Here is a 19,133-nt window from a genome sequence, read left to right on the forward strand (position 1 = left end):
TCTTGTAGGCTTTCTCCTAAGCACATGCTGTACCTCCCCCATCAGCACCCAGTTCACCTCCTGTGTGCCACAGTGCTCTGAAAACAGGCCAGAGATGCTGCAGAGCTTTTAGGAATTACGCTGGGTTTTTTAAGGATAAATCCTTAAAAAGTTTAAGTTGATGTACTGGTGCTGTGAAAAACTATTTGAATATCAAGGTGAAGGACTGGAAATCTTATTAGCATGTCCTGTCCATATTTCTTCTTGCCAAAACCTAGGGCATGATACAGCTGAACGAAAGTGGCCTGAAGGCTTTTGGATACTGTAAGGTGTTTCACTGTTTTCTTAGCCCTTCCTCAAATGCTGCTATAAGCAAATTAGTCTGCTATCCTTTCCAGTTACTTTGTTTTGTTCTTTTGCTTTTATTCTGTCAGTAAGTCTGTTATTTGTCTAATGTTCAGATAGGTCACTTCCTCCCCTCACCCTAACCTGTTAGATACTGATGACTCCAAGAAAAGTGATTAAAACTTTATTCAGAAATAACTGGAGGTAATTAGCCACCTAGGACTTGGCTGGAGATTTATTTTAAGGCTCAAGGTAACATAAGAATATTCTGAGAGAGTAAACCTAATTTTGGATGTCTTTGGATGACTTTCTTTAAGAAGAAACCTGTTCTTAGTATTCTTTACACACACATACACCCTCCCCTAACAAAAACAAAAAAATAAAATAAACAGTTTTATCCTTTTACTATTTCACATGCTTTGAGTGACAGCTAGCAAATTACCAAAGAAATAGGTACTATACTTTGATGTAGTAAAAATTATATCAGTAATATTGAATTACAGTAAGCCTCACATGGCAGGATATGCTTCATATGTTGACAAAGATACCATATTCATCCCCAACACTTTTAGAAGCAGAGCTGCACTACTCATTGGCCTAATCTCCACATTTGCGGCATCTGTTCTGTTCCCATGATTCCCTTTGTCTTGTGAGGTCCAGACCCTGCACAACCTTCGTGTATTTTTGTAGTCTTTTGTTTTTAGCAATTAGTAAACAAAGAGGTGTTTAACCATAGCCTTATTTAGCTTGAAAGGAAATGTAGTGCTAGATTGACCAGTTTCAATAGGTTTTAACCCAAGACATAACAAAAAACCACAGTCTTTTTCTTCCATTGATTCCAACCTGAAGAAACCAGATATACTCAAACAAAAACCTCAGGAGAAGGATGCGGTTCAATCATTTCAAGGCATCAAGCTATGACGTATTTTTGAGAAACCTGTTTTAGTGTGTTTGCAAAGTTGGGCAACTTATATTGCTTACTCTTGGTTCCCACCATAAAAGTAGTCTTCACAATATTAGAGTTAGAAATGCTCTTTTGAAAAGGAGAAGATTTGAGAGCACAATATTCAGTTACCATTTTAAAAAGTTTTATCTTGATATTCTACTGTGACTCTGGCCAATTTGATCTTTTTTTATCATACAAAATGGTGGTAAGGTCTTGATCCTGGAGGTTCCCAGGGATGTGACACAGCACAAGTGATATGTTACCAGACTGAGCTCTAGTTACCCTTGCACTGTTAAGGGCCTCCGACACTTGCTCACATTTTACCTGTAGCAAGGAAAAGGCTCACAATTTTTCAATTTTCAACTCCATAAAGTTGTTGCATAGAGGAAGAATATGGAGAGAGAGAGAGGCATCCTGCTTTCATGTTCTTCTCATAGTCCTGTAGCTGGCTGCGCAGAAGCACGGGCAGCCACACGTGCCTAGGCACCAGAGCTTGGTGCTCTTGAACACACAAGCACACGTGCACTTACGTGACTCAGAGTTCAGTTTCACTCCTGTTGTCTGGTGGCTGTTACAGAACAGGAAGCAGGGCCTGTTGGGAGGATTTATTTTAAGAAGCTGTTATGTGATTTTGGTTCCTTTTGGCTGCAGTGTTCGTTGTCAGCATATGGCTACTCTCTTGGGGATGCTCTGAGTGAGCTGTGTGGTTGTCATTGTTTCTCATTTGCCCTCCTGTGCTCCAAACTCAGTGTAGTTTCACAGTGCTCTGCTGATTTGTCAGGTGAAGCTCCTTGGGTTCCACTTCTCAGATAACTAGCAGTAGTTCACCCTGTCTGCTGTCAGACCTGTTCAACTTTCTTTAAAACTATTCCTGCTAGTGTAACAGTCTCCCAGTATTTTACCATGAAGCATATATCCTTCAGGGAGCTTCTGCATGTGTGATGCTCTGGGGAAACTACAGGCAGAAACTGCTGTGCAAGGTGTACATTTGCTCACAGTCTGAAACAAGAATAAAAGGCACAATAATATAGATAAGCATCCTGTAATATGATAGGGATTTTGTAGAAATACCATTAGGAGGATCTTTATAGTAATTCCAATACTTTACCTGTAAGGCTTCATAATACTTTCAGAAATAAGATGGCTTTAATTGTTCTAAGAGCTCCAAGTAATAAAATTGTTCTTAACTTGAGACTTTTGCTGCTGGTTTCTCTATCAGCTGTTGAGGAACAAGCCATGAGTTCTTTCTTATCACCATTGCCTGCTGGGTGAACAATGTGTTTGGAGTTCCTTGGTTTTGCTTTTATTCTGTTGGGGAACATTGACGTAGAACCTGAAGCAAAATGGTGGAGGAAGAATGAAGGTATTTGCTTTGGTCATCAGCAATTTTCAGCAAAGCTGATGGCTCAGTCTTGTGCATTTTCCAGGAGTTGGTTGTATTGCATGTTGCTTTCAAGATTTTCCTGCTGGGCAGCACTTACTTTGTGGATGTTTTGTGCTTACAGGCTTCCAAGCAATGTAGGCTTCCCAGTGTAGGTCAAATTCCCTTACACTTTCTGTCTTCTTGCTTACAGCACTTTCCACAAGAATCTTCTAATAGTATCACATTATTTTTTGTTTTCCTTAATTACTAGTTCTAAAAAATCTGTCATGTACTCTTTGTAGAGAAACAATCTAGTCAATAAAAGCAGAAATTGAAAAACAGTTGGCTGTGTTAGTAGAGCTCTGAGAATCCAATCATGCTGGTTTTCTGAGTGTAGTTAGCATTTCGCTTTGATGCTGTGAGTCCTGTACCTTCACCCTGTGAAGGGTGAATACAAAAATAGAATGTTGGTGCTAGTCCAAAACTTGATATATTTATCATTTGTTACCTGAATTTCACATACCTGCAGAACTGTACTTGAGATTCCACAAGAGAAGTTTTCTTTTGAGATATTTGATTTGGGTTGGATCTATCCAGAAAATGCCTTGTGCTGTATTATTTGAACTTTGCAGGGTTTTTTATCCATCCAGAAATAAATTTCCTGAAGTTCTGAGTGGAAAAAGGTAAAATAAGATAGAAAATACTCATGTAGACAATTTCACAACACGTTCAGAGGGTCAGTCTTCAGATTTTTGCCAAGTTTTGTATAAAAGGTTGGTCTGGCTCTGATGTAATCTACAGTGATTCATCTGCTTCTCACTGTCTCTCAAGAGGGTGAATTACACTATATATCTCCAAGATACACTATCAACACACACAGACAGAGGTACACTAGAAAACATACTGTTCTGAGATCAAACCCTTTCCATGTGATAACTAGCAGATACATTGAAATGTCCTTTCTTGGTTTTCTAGATTGTCCATTTTTTACTTCCTCTACCTGGAAAAAGGTGAGGCAGAGAGACAAGCTTGCCAGTCAAAAGAGTAAGTTTCTTTCCTCATATGGAGCACCATAGTTGGGAAGGTTATTTTCTTCTTCCTGCTAATTCCCTTGGAATTTGTGTTGTTTTCCTCAGATATTAGCAGTATCAGCTGGAAGAAATGGTCCTATTTGAGATAAAACCTTATTTATTTCCCCCATCCCCATTTTTTTTTCTTTACTAGACAAGAAAACTATGTAATTTGAAGAATAAGAATCAGGTTTCTGTTTCTACATCTGTGTTTCTCCCCAACATTTGTCTGTTAATTTGACTGATTTGCAGCCCTTCTTCCCTTCCCTCCTTGCTGTTAACTAATAGACTTTGGCATTAAGCCAGCCTTTCAGTGCACACACCACCATGCCAACGAGAATGTGTGCAGCTATTCTGTCTGCTTTGGAAGCCTACAGATGCAGCCAGAGCTAGAACAATTCCCGTATTGATCCCACACTTGTCAGTTAATCCGTCATAAGGCATGGGAATCCTAGCCCCTTCCACATCTGCCTGCATAACTGCAGGGGGAAAACCAATTCTCTGAAGCTCTCACCAGGGAACAAGAAAGCAAAGAGAAATGAGAGCTAGTTGGGAGAGAGGGCTGTAAGCTGCTGGGCCAGAGGGCTGTGAGATTGCCTACCTGTTCCACCCTTTTCCCCCAACTCCTTTTCATCCTCCTGCCGGTCAGCAGGATCAGGTTTATGTTAGCGAACCATGAAGCTTATCAAATAAATGTTGCAGCAGCAGGTGTTTGGCTCTCTCCACAGGCCAAGTCTAACAAGGTTGATATTGTGTCTGTGGCCAAAGTAATGCAGTAATTACTTTTCTGGGCTTGGAACCCCCAAGAGGTTTCTGGGAACCAGTTAGAAGAACAAACCTTGCTAAGAGCAGGGAATTTTTAAAAAGGAACAGTGGTGCTTTCTGTGCCAGAAGGAGAGGACAGGCATTTTGAGTGCATCATCCAGCACAGTGCCCCATCCCCTCATAGGTTGCTCATGTTACAGGGACCTGGAAAGTGCTTGAGTTTGGTTGCTCAGGTTGGGATGGGCAGCTTATTTTGGCCCACAGTGGAATATGGAAAGGCAGTTGCTTTCTATAGAGCCATTAATGTGTACTGCAAGAAGAGCGAACCCTAGGTTGGGGGGGCCCTTGTGTGTTTGCAATTCTCTCTGTATAATTCAATTTACATCAATTACACATCAGGAGTTGCATAGCAAAACGTTCCCACTGCTGTCTGTTTCTTACTTTTGAGCATTTCCTTTGTAAGCTTTGAGAAACCGAGTTACGGACCATGATGCTGCCAAATTACACCAAAGGAAGAATGAGATCTCACAGCACAGCTTTGCTGTGCCTGTGTCCCTTTATCTCATGTAGTCACTTTAAGGACAAGGAGGTAGAAGTTAAAACAGGTCTGTACAGTGATTACATTTAGAGGCAGCAATCTTCATCATTCTTTTTGAAAGTATATTGATCATTTGGGCCAAAGCTTTTTCCCTGTTGCCGATTATTACACGTGATAATGCCTCTTACCATAGGCCATTTAAGCCAGCTTAAGTAATTGTGAAAATGTCCTGAACTACTGGAAATTTCTTCTGCAGCTGTGGTCCAGGAGACCAGAATTTGAAAGTGAGAAGAGAAAGAAAGTAAAACTGATTAGAGATTCATAGGATTGCCCATTTGACTTGAACCTCATAGGTTTAAAAAAATACTTTTTTATACATGAAGAAGCTCTAAAATTCTTACTGCCTATAAGGAATTCTTTAGGCATCTTTCTCTGCTGTTGCATCAAGCTACCAAGCAATGGCTTTGTAGTGATGAATGAATTTTCCCAAGCTAGGAAAGTTAGCATTTCATTAATGTCTGGCAATGCTTTCCCATTTCTACTGTTTACATTAAGCTCTATTTTTGCATGTTGCTTTGCATTATGAAGGCCTGGTGCCTTGGTGACAGTCCATAGATACCATGCCATTTGCTCACTGTTCTTCAGTGTTTCATGCTAAACTGTTTTATTCTCGGTATGTTTGCTGAGCATACTGTAACTGAGCGTGCTGTAAAAGCCCTGCTATGAATGCCATGGCATGCTAGTCCCCAGTGTTTAATTTTGTGCTAGGAATACTACGCATTTGGAGGCAAGTGCTATGAGTACGTCAGACACCTGCTTCTTCAAGGTATTCAGTGACTTTCCATAAACACTGCCTAATGTAACAAGTAGTGAAAAATTGCTGTACCAAGACTGCTGGGAGGGAACATACTGGAATTTGCCTCAGCATTATTGCTTTAAAGGCAAACCTTAGTCTGCTCTTGAAAAATGGTGATAGAGTTCCTTCCACAGAAATTTCCCCATGCTGTAAATGCTATACAGATCAGCTGAAAATCAGGCAGGGTACGTGCGTCCTAAGATGGCCAAGATGGTGCTTGTAGAGCTCACTACTTTAATCTAGGACACATTTGCACAATATAGACATTTTGTTTCATTTAACATAGTACTTTAATTTGATTTCTGTATATTTATTGTTGAAACACTTGTATGGCATTTAGAAGAGCACACGAACCAGCTTAACTAGGACAAATTTTTTAATCATGTGTTTTGCAAACATTGTCATTTGGAGGAAGGTTGTCATTTGGAGGAAGCGTTGCTGCAGAATTTGGCCAACCTGCCTATCTGAAGTCTCAAATTCTGAGAGGAGACAGAGGCCCATATATTTATTATACTGTAAAAAGCAACAACCCAACTATGGCCGACTATAAGAAATCTCTGCTGGATAGGAGTGGATCAGCAAGATGCCATTCAGGAACAAGCTGTATGACAATGTTAAAAAGAGACAGAGGCAATATAGGATTGGTGTTGCAGTGGCAGAGCTATGTATGAGAACCTCACACATGACTTATCAGCGTTCACCTGAGTGTAACTGGACATGAACCAGAATATATTTGCTATTAATATTACAGCTGTGATTTTTTTTTTATTTTTTTTTACTTTTGTGATTAGAAGAACGTACCAGCTGTGTGTGTGTGTTCTGGCAGTGGAGGGATGAAAGTGCTTACAGTTTCCATATGAAAGTAAGAGCATGCCTTCTCTAGACCCAAAACATTTATGAAAGTACTTTATAAAGTTTAAGAAATAGTGACAAAGAGGAAAATAAGTGGCAGTGGATTTGACCAAGGTATTTTATGGACTGTGATGTTTTGTGTAGTCCTCTGGAAAGAAACGGAAGAAATCTTTTGAAGGTCATTGATTGGAAACAATCTTTATTACTGATCAAATTCACCTTTGTCAAATATTATTATTTAAATACTAGCATGTTTTACTCCCATGGCACAAAACTGATTCAAAGACTTGATCTGATAGATAAACTGTTAAATGGCTCATTAGATTAGATAAGGGAGTTGGAATGTATTTGATGTTAAAATTGCATCCCTACATGCCATATGAAATCTCTCTTCATCTATCATCCAGTGAAATATATTACCTGAGTATAGGGTGCCATCTGTGTGTTGTACAGTCTTCTGAAGGTTGGGAACTGGTTTGGACATTACTTTGTATTTATTACTTTTTACTCCCAGTGATAAAAAAAGTTGGTATTGGCTATAAAGAGGTGAAAACATGTTGAAGTTTTCAGGTATTGGTAATAGACACCAGAGTTCTTACCTAATAGTCAGTTTACAGTAAGATCTGGGCTACATCTGAAAGAAGAAAAAGGGACTGCTAACCAACCTGAAGAGAGTGGATTTCATTCCATTCTTTAATGGAGCAGATTATTCCTGGCCTTTTAACACAGCAATTGTCACCATGAGTGGAGTTACACAGCCCCCTGCAAAGACTGTCCTCTAGCATAAAATACCTAATATTGTCATTTTTTGTCAGATTCCAGAAACAAGCTAATGGTGTGACTTACTTGACAGGATGCTAAAAGCATATCTATCACTTTAGTTCATTCTTTTTTCCTTGTTTACGGTCTTCTCCATGGCCCAGATCCGTCAAACTTATTTTTTCTGTAGCCCATTTCCATTCATGACATATGGTCAAAACAGGAGTTTAAATCTCCAGAATCAATCTTAAGCCCTTAATGCACCATGTGATTTCTGACCCAGCAAGGACTTGGATCTCACAGCAAGAAAGTGATATCAGTCTTCCCATTTCTTATCTGAACCTGCTGAGAGCCACTGTGGATGCACATCAGAGCAATAGTGGTGCAGTTGGTGAACATGCCATCTGTGTTTCCAACAGGACTCCTAAAACTCAAAACAAAACAAAGACTTATTTCTTGGCTTGAAGAATTGATAGTGAGAATTAAAAGGTTTTAGTTGTAATTTAGGTTTTTATTGTATTTTCCAAGCCTTTGATGAGTAGTGATAGCCATTGACCAGTTACTAGCATGATGTATGCATGTATTTTGTGTTTGGGAGCCAGTCCTGATGTGACTGTGAAGTATGCATAGACACTGCCTAGGCAGTTTTTCTTCTTATGGGTGGTATTGTGTATTGAGCATTTAAGCATCATTTGAACACTCAGTGTTACTTGAATGACTTGTCATACCCCTCCTAAATCTTTTGGATTCTCAACATGGGCGATTTTTTTTTTAGTGACCTGCTTTCAATTAAAAAGTGATAAAATCAGCCCTTGACAAGTTTATCATGAAATAATTTCAAGTGCTCATATATTCCAAAAAGTGAGTCTGAGGCAACAGTTAGAGGCTCTTAATAAAGCATGAAGATATGAACCCCTAGAAGAATCAATTGGGAAGGCTCTCTTGAACAACGGCCTATGAAGAGTTGCTTCTTGTCATCCCCAAGACAACTGGTTACCACTATGATTTAAAGTCTCTGGAGATAGTGAAACTATTTTTGGGAAACATATTCAGCAGAAATTAGATAGTATTAAGGTCTTTACATGGGTCAGTCTGAGTAGCCTCAAGAATGCATGCAAAACTATGTGGTGCTTACTGTGAGACTCAGTCTGACTTTGTATTTAAAAAATTCAGATGAAATTTCAGAAAGTTCTAACTGGAGTGCTAAAAATTTCTATGTTGATTTTTGGGAGCGTGAGCCATCTTATAATGGTTCATGCAGTTAATGCTAAAGAAATAGGAATTTTGAGGTTCACCTCATGGGAAACGTATGAAGTCTGTAACAGCAGAAGGAAGTGTGCCTGGAAATAATAGATTCAAATTTTCCTTGTTAAGCTATTAAATTTGTCTATTTTCCTCTTTCTGAAGTTGTCTTACGTGTAGCTTTTCTATACTAGTTGTTGAGTAAGTGGTGAGATATTAAAATATATGTATCTATATATAAATATCTACATTAGTAAGACAAATGTAGATTTTAAAAAATCCTTATGTTTTTGGATTAATGGTCTTAGCCTACTGTTAAGATTCATGTTTCCCAATCATTTAATATGTTGGAAATTTAATCAAGGGGTATCAAAGGATATACCTTTGGCCAGGGGAAAATAATTTAGCAAAGAAAAGGTAGGAACGGTAGAGATAGGAAGTCTTTTAATATGCTCCCATGAGACAGGACAGAAAGAAAACAAATGCAAAAGAAGACTAAAGGAAAGAAAAGAACCATAAGGGAGAAAAAATTAAAGAGTGGCAAATGGAAAACTGGAATTAGGAAGGGACCTAAAAAAAAATAAAGCATAAAGCTTTGTCCATGCTGCCAACAAATCTATTTTGCTCAATTTTGGCTAAGCTAGATAAACATTTTTTCTGGCATATATAGGTGATGGCCCAAATTTGTTTGTTACAAGTAGGTTGGAAAAAACCTTCCAAAAATGCTTTTGCCTAGTCTCATGAATTGTGCTAAATCATATTTTTAGTCTGAGTCAAAAAAATTTGGCCCCACAGAGGCCAGCTAAACACCGAGGCAGATCAGACAGTTGGATTTCACAGCTGTTTTTACATTCTGTGGTTTTAGCTGTGGGGATGTGGCGTAACTACAACATCCCGTGAGATCTCTGAGGGAAGAAGGACCCCAAGGTAGCATTCTCCAGCTCTGCCAAACATCAGGAACAGCATAAGCAGGGAGATTCAGCATTTAATGCTCTTGATGTCTGTAGTGTAAAATCACAACAAAAATGCCTGCAGCACAATATAACACAAAAAAACCAAAGACACGGACAGTCAGTGTGAGTGTGCTTGTTCTACACAGCACACCATTCCAGTGATTATGAACATGATTTTATTATTTCTTCAATGTCTAATCTCCTACTGCTTCAATTTGTCTGAATGTTGCAACTTGAAACTGTTTGTTTTAGTTGAGCTGACAAAAAACTGGGCTTGTAAGCACGAGTCTAACTCTTCTTATGTAAGTTCCAGCGTGTACAGAAGAACTAATAAGGGATGTGTTACATGGATTCTGGTCATTAGAAATATGGTCTATATCCGTGGGCCTTAGGACTCACAGTGCTCCATGGGATGTATAAGGCATTAGTTTTGGGCAGCTAGCTAAAGGCATCCTTGTCCTATTCAGCCATATTTCGTGCCTCTGTTGAGAGATAATCAAGGAACAATGGTGAATTGAGCCACTCAGCCTTATTTTTCTGACAATCTGAGTACCTAAAGATCCTTACTGATTGTTTTGTGATAGCATCTGTGACCCCTATTCAGTATCCAGAGCTCCACAATGCAAGGCAGTGTGTGCACACAAAGAATAAAAAGATGGCCCTTGCCCTTCCTGACTTCAAATATGGTTTATGGTTCATCCAGCAACTCAGTACGCAAAACTGAGCACCAAAACTAATGGTCAACAAAATCACAAACCGCTTGAAAACAAACTTAGCTTAAAAAGACCACAGGATCACCATGTAAATGTTGTCCTTTCCTATACTAGAAACATTTCTGACTTTTGATTGGCATGTTGATAAATTCCTGCAACCAACATCGTGTGACAAAAGGGCTAACCCAACATCCAGCATTCCTAAGTGCTCATAAATGGGATCACACTTCTTCACAAGCTCTCGGAAAGGGAAAATATATTTTTTAATTGTCGTATTGGCAAATAGGAAGGGTAGATAGGGAAAACCAAGAAAAACATATTTAGTTGCAGTAAGTGCCCAAAACAAATACCAGTGCTTTATGAGTGCTGGAAACAATTTGAGCAGTCCATTTTTCTTACAGAATTATGTAGCCATAAGCCATTCCCGGTAGATGAACAGTGCCCACCAGTCTTTGCCAAGCAAAGGGGGAAAAAACTTTGCACTTAAGTTGCTGTGGTCCTTTTTGGGGTTGCAGTAGTTTTGCAAAGCAGTGTTCAGAGTCATTTGTTCTGTTTTCAGTAGTGTCCTTGACCATACCCCCTGCCAGTAACAGGACCTTTAAGTCCAAGAGAAAGAAAGAACTTTTTTTTTTTTTTTTTACCCAACTAGCAGAGGATGTGCTGAGCCAAAATAGAAATAGCAAGGTCAGGTCAGGGCAAGGCCCTGCATTTCATTAGCCAGGCCTAGCTAGGAGTGATTAAATATGTACAAGAGGCTTTGAATAGATCCAGGGAGGAGGGATGACATTGTGGAATACAGAAAAATCATTCTTTGGTGCTGTCAACTGACTAAATACAGGATGGTACTTAATTAGAGAGATAAAAAGAATTTGTTCTAATTATTTAAATTCTGTAGAAGAGAGGGAATTTTTTTAATTTTCTGATGAGTGTTTTGAAGAGAAGGAGAGGAGGGTCTGGACAAAATGCGCCAGCCTGGCTTAACAGAACCCAGATAGCCTCGAGATATATGTTGACCTAGCCTGTAGTTCTCTTGAGTCTAACTTGATGAAGGCTCAGTAAAAGGACAAAATTATATTGGCAATGAAATCAAGGCCCTGCTAAATTTTGGAGGCACTTTGGCTAGAAACTGATGACCTTCAGAGCACATTGCACTGTCTGTTTCATCCGACATGTTAGAGAATTTGAAAAGAATGGAGCTTTGAAGCCAAAAAAGTACTGTGTCAAGTGCTTTGGCTACCCAGCTTGAATTTGTTTTTGAGGCTGCCTGAATTAACTGACATTTTATAGCTGTATTGTAATTCTTGCATGACAATAGCATTGTTGCATAGGCACTTAGGCACTGAACGCCCACAGTTTGTAGTCCTTTCCTTAGAAAATACCAGCCTGGTTGGTTGAAACTAGAATATGTTTACATTTGTTTGGAGCACCAATAATAATGTCTTCACAAAATTTCTAGGGGCTATTTTTTTAAACCAGCCCAAAGGAATTTGAATTTCCGCTTTATACTTCTGAAAGATGATTCCTGCAGCAGCATAATACTCCTCGGTGTCATGTTGGAAGGTCAATTCTGAATCAGCTGGGGATTTCTGCATACTCATTTTTGCATGAATCTACCTTAAAACAATGTGAAAGCCAGGATTTAGTTATGGTAGTGCAATTTATGTCTCTAGACACAAGTGTATTTACAGTAGTATAAAGATATTTGTATCATACTGGTTCTTGTTACTGAAACAGTATATTTTTCCTTCTGGTCCAGTATGTCTCGACTGCCTGAAAATTGTTTTCTTGGGCAGTGTTGTATCTTCTTTACTCTATTACAGTAAATATAAAGCTTATAAAAAATATTTTGCTTTTCTGGAAGTCATTTGATAGTCGAGCTGACATTAATGGTCTGTTCACTGGGAGAGGTATATAGTTTGATCTATATGTTTTCATGCTAAGATGTTAGATTGACAGCCCTGGGAACAGAAATACTCAACTAATTGCCCAAACATAAAGTATATTGCAAACTTTGCCAACCTTTCACAGTGATAGTATCTTGATCCTTGAGCATGAGAGCATATCTAAGCCTTCTGAGGGTATTCAGTGCTGAACCCAATAGGCCCAAGGAGTACTTCTTGTTAGCTCTCTTCATGATTCACGAAGGTAAACAATGACTGTGATTTTCTTTTGTAAAGCTATTGAACAGCCAGCCTGGCAATAACAGCTCCAAGTCAGAATTAACAAGAGCTACGTTTCAAGCTATGGTAACTTTATTCTGAAAGGCTGCAGATCCCACTTTCCACCTCAGGAAAGTGGGATCTTTCCAGCCCCTGGTCATTGTATCTCTCCCTGCTGTTCCATTACCAGGAATGACCAGTTGTGGGCCTGCAAGTTTGGGTCACATATTCGTGGAGACTTCTAAACTAGCACTAGTGTAAATTTAGTCTCTGAGGCTTAATCAGAAGCAGTATTTGTCAATAGATGGTCGCTGAATCAACACTGCTGTTCCCAATTACCCATCACAGCAAGTTCTAACTGCTGACTGATTGTGAAACTTCTCATTCTTTCCCTGACCACTCCCACATCTGCTCTTCTCCTCCTTTTCAGGTTTTCCCCCTCCTGTTCCTCTCACCCATGACCTTCCCCATTTCCACTCTCCTTCCCTCCATCCACTCCTTTTCCATTTTTTCCTCTCCCTCCTCATGTCGCTTCCATTCCTTCATCTCCCCATTCCTGCTGCTCTCCCTTTCTTGCATTACATTTTTTCCTTCGTATGTCCCCATGTATTTTTCATTTTTCATCTTCCTACAGCTTCCTATCACCCTCCCCTCATTGTCACATGGAATAAGTAGTGATGTTATGAAGATGGGGATGCTATTAACAGCATCGTATTAATCTATTCTGTATCATTCCTCTGTCTTGTCCTCATAGTTTCTCCTTACTAGTTGCCCTACTGGTGATGTATTAAATATATAAAATTTTATTCTTTTTTGTTCCTTTTCTTTAGAAATCTAGGGAAAGGAAGACAGGCGATAGGAATCTGCTTATTTGTCCTTTTCTCATCCCATGAAGCCAAGGTGGTTCAACTGTGGGCTTTTTCTATGCATAAGAAGGGGTAGAGGCCCTACCTTGAAAAACTTGGCTTTTTTTTACCTTCAGGTTTTCTTCCAGACTCTTTTTTAAGTAAATGGAAGGAGTGATTTTCTTGTATCACCAGCACTCTTTTCTTTCCCTCCTCCTCCCTGCCCAGTCATGTCCCTAATTAATTGAATTCCCTATTAGACCTTTTGTGAGTCATTTCAATTACCCATTAGTGAAGCAGCCTGGGATTTCTGCTGTGTTTTCACTCATCTTCCTGGAATTTCTCTTCTCCTCCCTCCCCCTCCTTCCCCTTTTAGTCACTCTGATCTGTGAAAAGTATTAGATGGACTTCAGTGCCGAGTGCCTATATTGTTTGCAGGCCCAGCTGCATACTTCTACACTCTGCCTTGTGCGTCACAGCTATTCATCTTGTTTTGTACTTGGCTCTGCTGCAGATGCTGTAAATATGGTAATTTTAGATTCCCTGATTGCAAAGGGTTGCAGGGCGGGTCTAAGTGGTAATAGAACTGTTTGATTTACACTAGTTCATTCTGGTTTCTTAGAGTTTGGAGTTTTAACGATACAAACAAACTGAAACATGGTTGTAAAGGCAGTTTCTTTTTTAGCACTAGGAGAAGGATACATGTGAGGTTAGCTTTGTGTACCAACATACAAAAGTGCTGCCCCAGAAACTCTAGGGAGACTGGAAAGAAAGCAGGAGATAACTTCTCAGATTATTACGTAGAATGCCTTCACACACAGATAGCTGCAAAACATGGATGGATCTGTAAACTGCAAAAGTGGAAAAGATCCAGGACAGAAAACTGTGAAGGGCAGATCTGTAAGTTGACAGAAATGCCATCAATACTGAAGTACTGTAGACTTATGGCAATCCCTGAAGAACAGCTTATTTCTAGAAAATTTTTTAAATACTGGGTAGGACTGTAACAGGTAACACGTATTATATTTCTGAAGAGAAGAAGGCAGTGATAAAGCTAGCTTCCTAAACTTTTGATGGATGCAGTGACTACCTGAAATCCAATATATGGAGAATCACATTTCTATTCTGAAATTGAATTTGTACAGCACATGAATCTTTCAGGCTTGGGGTAATTCTCAAGTGATACAGAGAGGCAAACAGTATCACTGGGAACAAACCTGTTGGAAATGTGCCTCACGCATCCCAAGTTACAAAAGTAATTTACAATGCTCAAGCTATTATGATACTTTCATAATATTATGATGCTTGTCCCTGTGAGGTTAGAGTATTTCAAGACAGAAGAAACTTTTGATAAGCAGGCTGTTGTGAGAAGGCTCTCTCTCACAGCTTCCCAGGGGGACCTCATTTGTTGAACTGACGGGAGGTGAATTTACGAGGGTTCCCTGCACATCAGTATTCATAGGTACTTTTTTTTTTTCCTCCTAGGTCTTTATCCAGTCAAAGAGAAGGGAAGGGAATGTTGTGAAAATATCACTTGGTACAGACACATTAAGATGTTAGTAGGAGACCTACTGGCAATTATTTTAACTTTAATGTCTTGAAATCTTGGTCCCCCGGTAGGCAGCAGTGGATTTCAGAGCTTCATTAGATGACTCTGGAGTTCTGCCTCTTCACAAGGTGACATTACTTGAGTTGAAACTGTAAAAGAGAGAAAGGAGCTAGTGAAGAGTTGTATATGTGAGCCCCCTCTTTCTTTATGGGACATGCAGCAGCAGGGCCCATATCACTTCATCTGAAGTTACCAGGTCATGGCAACACCTTTCTTTAGCTCTCTGTGGTATTGCTCTATTTTCTTGCACACATTCCATTGCTAGTATTGTGTTACAAGGTTTTGTCATTTGGCAGGTCTTACACCTTTTCCTTTCTTACATATCCTCTTAGATTAAGTATTCTGCTGCTGAGTTAGCATGGTGAGGACTGCTACCCAACTTCTGGGCTGAGCGGCAGCAGCATCTGAAATGGAGCTTTGGACCTGCTGTCATTTTGCCTGATAAGCTGCCCAGTGTGTGCCAGAGGATACCAGCTGTGCCAGGGATATTGATTGAATTCCCCATGCTCTAGGCAGCTTTCTGCACCTTTTTGTTGTAACTCTTTTTTTTTTCCCAATAGAAAACAGCGGGACAGAAGACTTCTGCTGCACTAGGCCAAGAAAAGAAACCATTTGTCCCAGCACAGAGCTGGATCCTTTATCACTGACAGGATAGCACATATACTGTAGGAGAAAACTCTGCTAGCCCTTCCATGCCAAAGATTATCTGATGTTCATTTTTCTTACATGGGACCTTAATTCTCCTCCTATAATGTTATTAGATTTCTTTATATGGCTTTTACTGCTGCGTGACACTGCTTGGCTCCTACAAAGTACTGCTGTGTTTTACTCCAAAGCTGTTTGTGTCTTAGTAGCAGACAAAAACCTGACAACCAAACTTATATGGTGTAGCTAGTTCAGTTGGTTAGTAAAGGAGCTGCAAAAACCTGAAGTTTATTGCATTCCTAACCTCTCTTGCAGTTTTCACAGGTAGGTCTGTGTATATAAAGAAATCCACAACTTCTGGAAAATACAGTCCCATGTATATAAAATACAAGTTCAAAAATACTTTGCAGAGCTGGACTCAACACTATGTAATGCAGACAATTCTCGAATCTTTCAGACCTGCCTAGAACCTCTCAATACTTTGTTTTGTTCCCAAATTAACTTTGCTCAAGCACTACCTCAGCCCCACTGGCAGCTCTTCTCATCTCCAAGTTGCTTAGTACACATGGCAGCTTTCAGGGGTTCAGGCTTCATTCACATGCCACTTGGAAGTACCCTGGCATGTAAGTTCACAGGGTGAGCCCATTGCCAACTCTTGTCCTTCCCCTAGTTGTTGCTGCATTGCCATTTGATGCATGAGCATGACGTTGAAAAGTGTGTCTTACCCAGTGTTCTTAACTGGGTTAGTATTTGGGTGTGGGTTAGTCTTTGAGCCACGTTAATCCAGTTTCCTAGGTCCCAATTCTGTTCTAATTCTTCTCTAGAACAAATGTCTAATCTAGTTCAGTGCATCTGTTGGGTTGCAAATAGCAGGTTAAATCAGATATATGAAACACAGTCATTTAACTGGGCATGCAGTGTACAGGGTGAAAGTGGGGAGAAATCTCCCTCTCATTGATTCTCTTCCTCAAAAAGAACTTGTAAACAGATTTGTTTCTTTTTAAAAATAAATTATTAATCGTGCTACTTTTTTTTTAATCTAAGCAGCTGCATGACAAAGGTGTGACCTAGTCATCCATTTCTCCATGGGGTTCGTATTTGATTTTGCAAACAATCAGTGCTTGGAGAGAGTCAGTTTGCATTCCACTCTCTCTCTCCATTATGTTGTGTGCTTAGAGGGGTTTGTGTGGGCTATCACACTTGGCTCCCATGAGATCCCACATCTGGTAAAGGATAGAGTGTATGACCCCACTCCCAGCTCTTCCTTACTTCCACCTCCCCCCACTATCTGAGAAAGTTAGACTAAAATCAACATGTATGATGGCAAAGGTCCAAGTTTGAAATGTGTCCATTGTATGTGTTCAGTTCAAAAAAAACATATCAAGGCAAGTGCAGTCCTTACAAGTAGCACCCCTGGGCCTTCTTTTATTCCAAAGCAGAGATATTTACCAAAGGAAAAGAGGGAAGTGATGGGGTAACAGAGTACACATGTTGTGAAAATATGCAGGCAGAGACTGAAGAAAAAATAACATTCTGCCACAAGTAGCTGCCTTGTTCCCCAACTTTTTTTTTCCTTCAGATTAGAACCAGTCATTTCTTGTGCTCTTTCAAGCACCTTCTGTGGTTTCCTGACAGCTGGCTGGAGAGGATTGAAATCTGGCTTGAAAAATGGGCCATGGTCATGTTATTTTTGAGAGAGGAGAAACAAAAAAATCCCATAATGGTTGAAATTCACAGGTTTGAGTTTTAGTGGGTTGTTTGTTTTGGGGTTTTTTTTGTAGAAAATCAGTGTTGGATATTTTAATATATAACTTTAGTTAAAAGTTATTAATAAAAAACAACTACAGAATCAGCTCTTCCTTTCTCTTTCCTCTGTTTGTTTTATAATGGCAAGCAGTATTTCATGTGGAGTAGCCTACCCTTTTTCTCTGGAGTGTGAGAGGAAAATGTTCAGCTTCATGAAAGGGTATGCTGGGGGTTTCTGAAAGTATTTTTTTGTTTGTTTGTTTGTTTTTAAGGATACAATAACACTTCTCTTGCAAAAACTGTTTCATTAACAGAAAGATAAGTCTGAGCAACAGCCTGCAGGCTGGTATTCTTGATCCCAGCTGTCCTGACCTGAACTGAAAATACCAATACATTCCTAGCTTTACATTCAAGCAGATGGCTTCTGTTAGGAGTTATAAACCTTTCTGGTCTTTTGTTCTTTTGCGAACAAGTTCTCCTTTTAAAATATTTTAAAAAGAGAATACTGAGTTCACAGAACTGGTAACTTATTTGACCTGAATTTTAGGGCTCAAGGCTTCCTCTAGGGATCAGAGTTCGCTACCTCTGCAGACAAAGGGCACAGCCCAGAAAGGTAGGCCTGTCAACTAGGTTTAAGGAAAGAAAAGAAAGAAAGCAGAAGCAGAGCAAAAGGTACAAGAGAAAAATGTCAGCAGGAGGCAGCAAGTAGAGAAAGTCAACTCTCATGCCCTGCTATATGGGGAGAGTGAAGAAAAAAGTCCTACTATAGTAGAGCATGAGGAAGGTGAAAGTGTTGATTGACTCTTGACTTTTGAACAGATGGACGAACAAACAACCCCAGGCAGTTATAGAGCACGACTGAGACATTTACAGCATCACAGGGAGTGGAGGGGCTGAATGAGTAGAGAACTGGAACCATGTCACCTGACCAGGGCATACTCTGCATCAGCAACTCTGCATCCTCCAGGATGTCTTTCAGAGCATCTTTCTTCTCTTAAATTTAATAGTGTGTTACAGTCTGTTCTGCAGAAGAACTAGAATGGGATCAAAGGAGAGTATTGTCAGTGTTGTCCAGTCCATCCATAACACTTCTACAGACTCATTTAAGAGCAGTTTTAATAAGGGTGTTTTTTGTATTGTGAACAGACATGCTCTAAGAACTGGAATGGAAGCCCATTACATACAGTCCATTCACTGAATAAAGGGATTTTTGATGGGTAACAGAGATAAAAATAGTCATCAATTCTTACTCACAGCTAACTCCTTAAGAGTGTGAATAAGCAGCACAGTCTAATGGGTAGAAGGTGTTTGTGGAAACGAGGAGCTCCTTTTTTAATGTTTGCTCAGCTCTGGATTTGTTGTATGACAATGGATAACATCGGTGAACATTTTCACTGAGTAGTTAGTAATGTTGAACTACTTTGTGAAAATCTGTGGGATAATTAGTTATGAATGTTTTGAAGATATCAATTTCCGTATTTCTGGTAATTGATTGTGACAATGCATCATACTGTGTGGTTTAAAAGAGATCTGTTAAATTAATTAAATAGATGAATGTGTCCCTTCATATCCCTCATGTCCATGCTACAAATGATAAAAGCCCACCAATAAGAAATTAAACTGAGTCAAATTTTCTCATCATGTCACTGAGTTGCACTGATTTCTTTGAAACTGTGCCCATCACTAATGATTTGGCTTACTGGGTCCAATGTCTTTATAAACAAAATTTATAAGTACAACATTGTTAA

At 39.5% G+C, this 19,133-nt stretch overlaps 1 protein-coding gene and 1 long non-coding RNA gene across 12 annotated transcripts in view; one reads left to right on the forward strand and one right to left on the reverse strand.

The window, feature by feature from the left end:
- RAD51B (RAD51 paralog B) overlaps positions 1-19,133 on the forward strand; it is a 427,893-nt gene that overhangs the window by 273,423 nt on the left and 135,337 nt on the right. The gene's annotated exons all lie outside the window — the stretch shown is intronic.
- The window catches only part of LOC113946620, a 38,439-nt gene continuing 25,564 nt past the window's right edge, over positions 6,259-19,133 (reverse strand). Inside the window, exons 2-3 of the long non-coding RNA XR_003527489.1 lie at positions 14,974-15,083; positions 6,259-7,897 (exon numbers count right to left, since the gene is read on the reverse strand). This is a non-coding gene — a long non-coding RNA (uncharacterized LOC113946620). The remainder of the gene's footprint in view (positions 7,898-14,973; positions 15,084-19,133) is intronic.

The sequence above is a fragment of the Corapipo altera genome, unplaced genomic scaffold (genome assembly GCF_003945725.1).
Source record: "Corapipo altera isolate COAL_440 unplaced genomic scaffold, ASM394572v1 23b, whole genome shotgun sequence".
Classification (NCBI taxonomy): Eukaryota; Metazoa; Chordata; class Aves; order Passeriformes; family Pipridae; genus Corapipo; species Corapipo altera.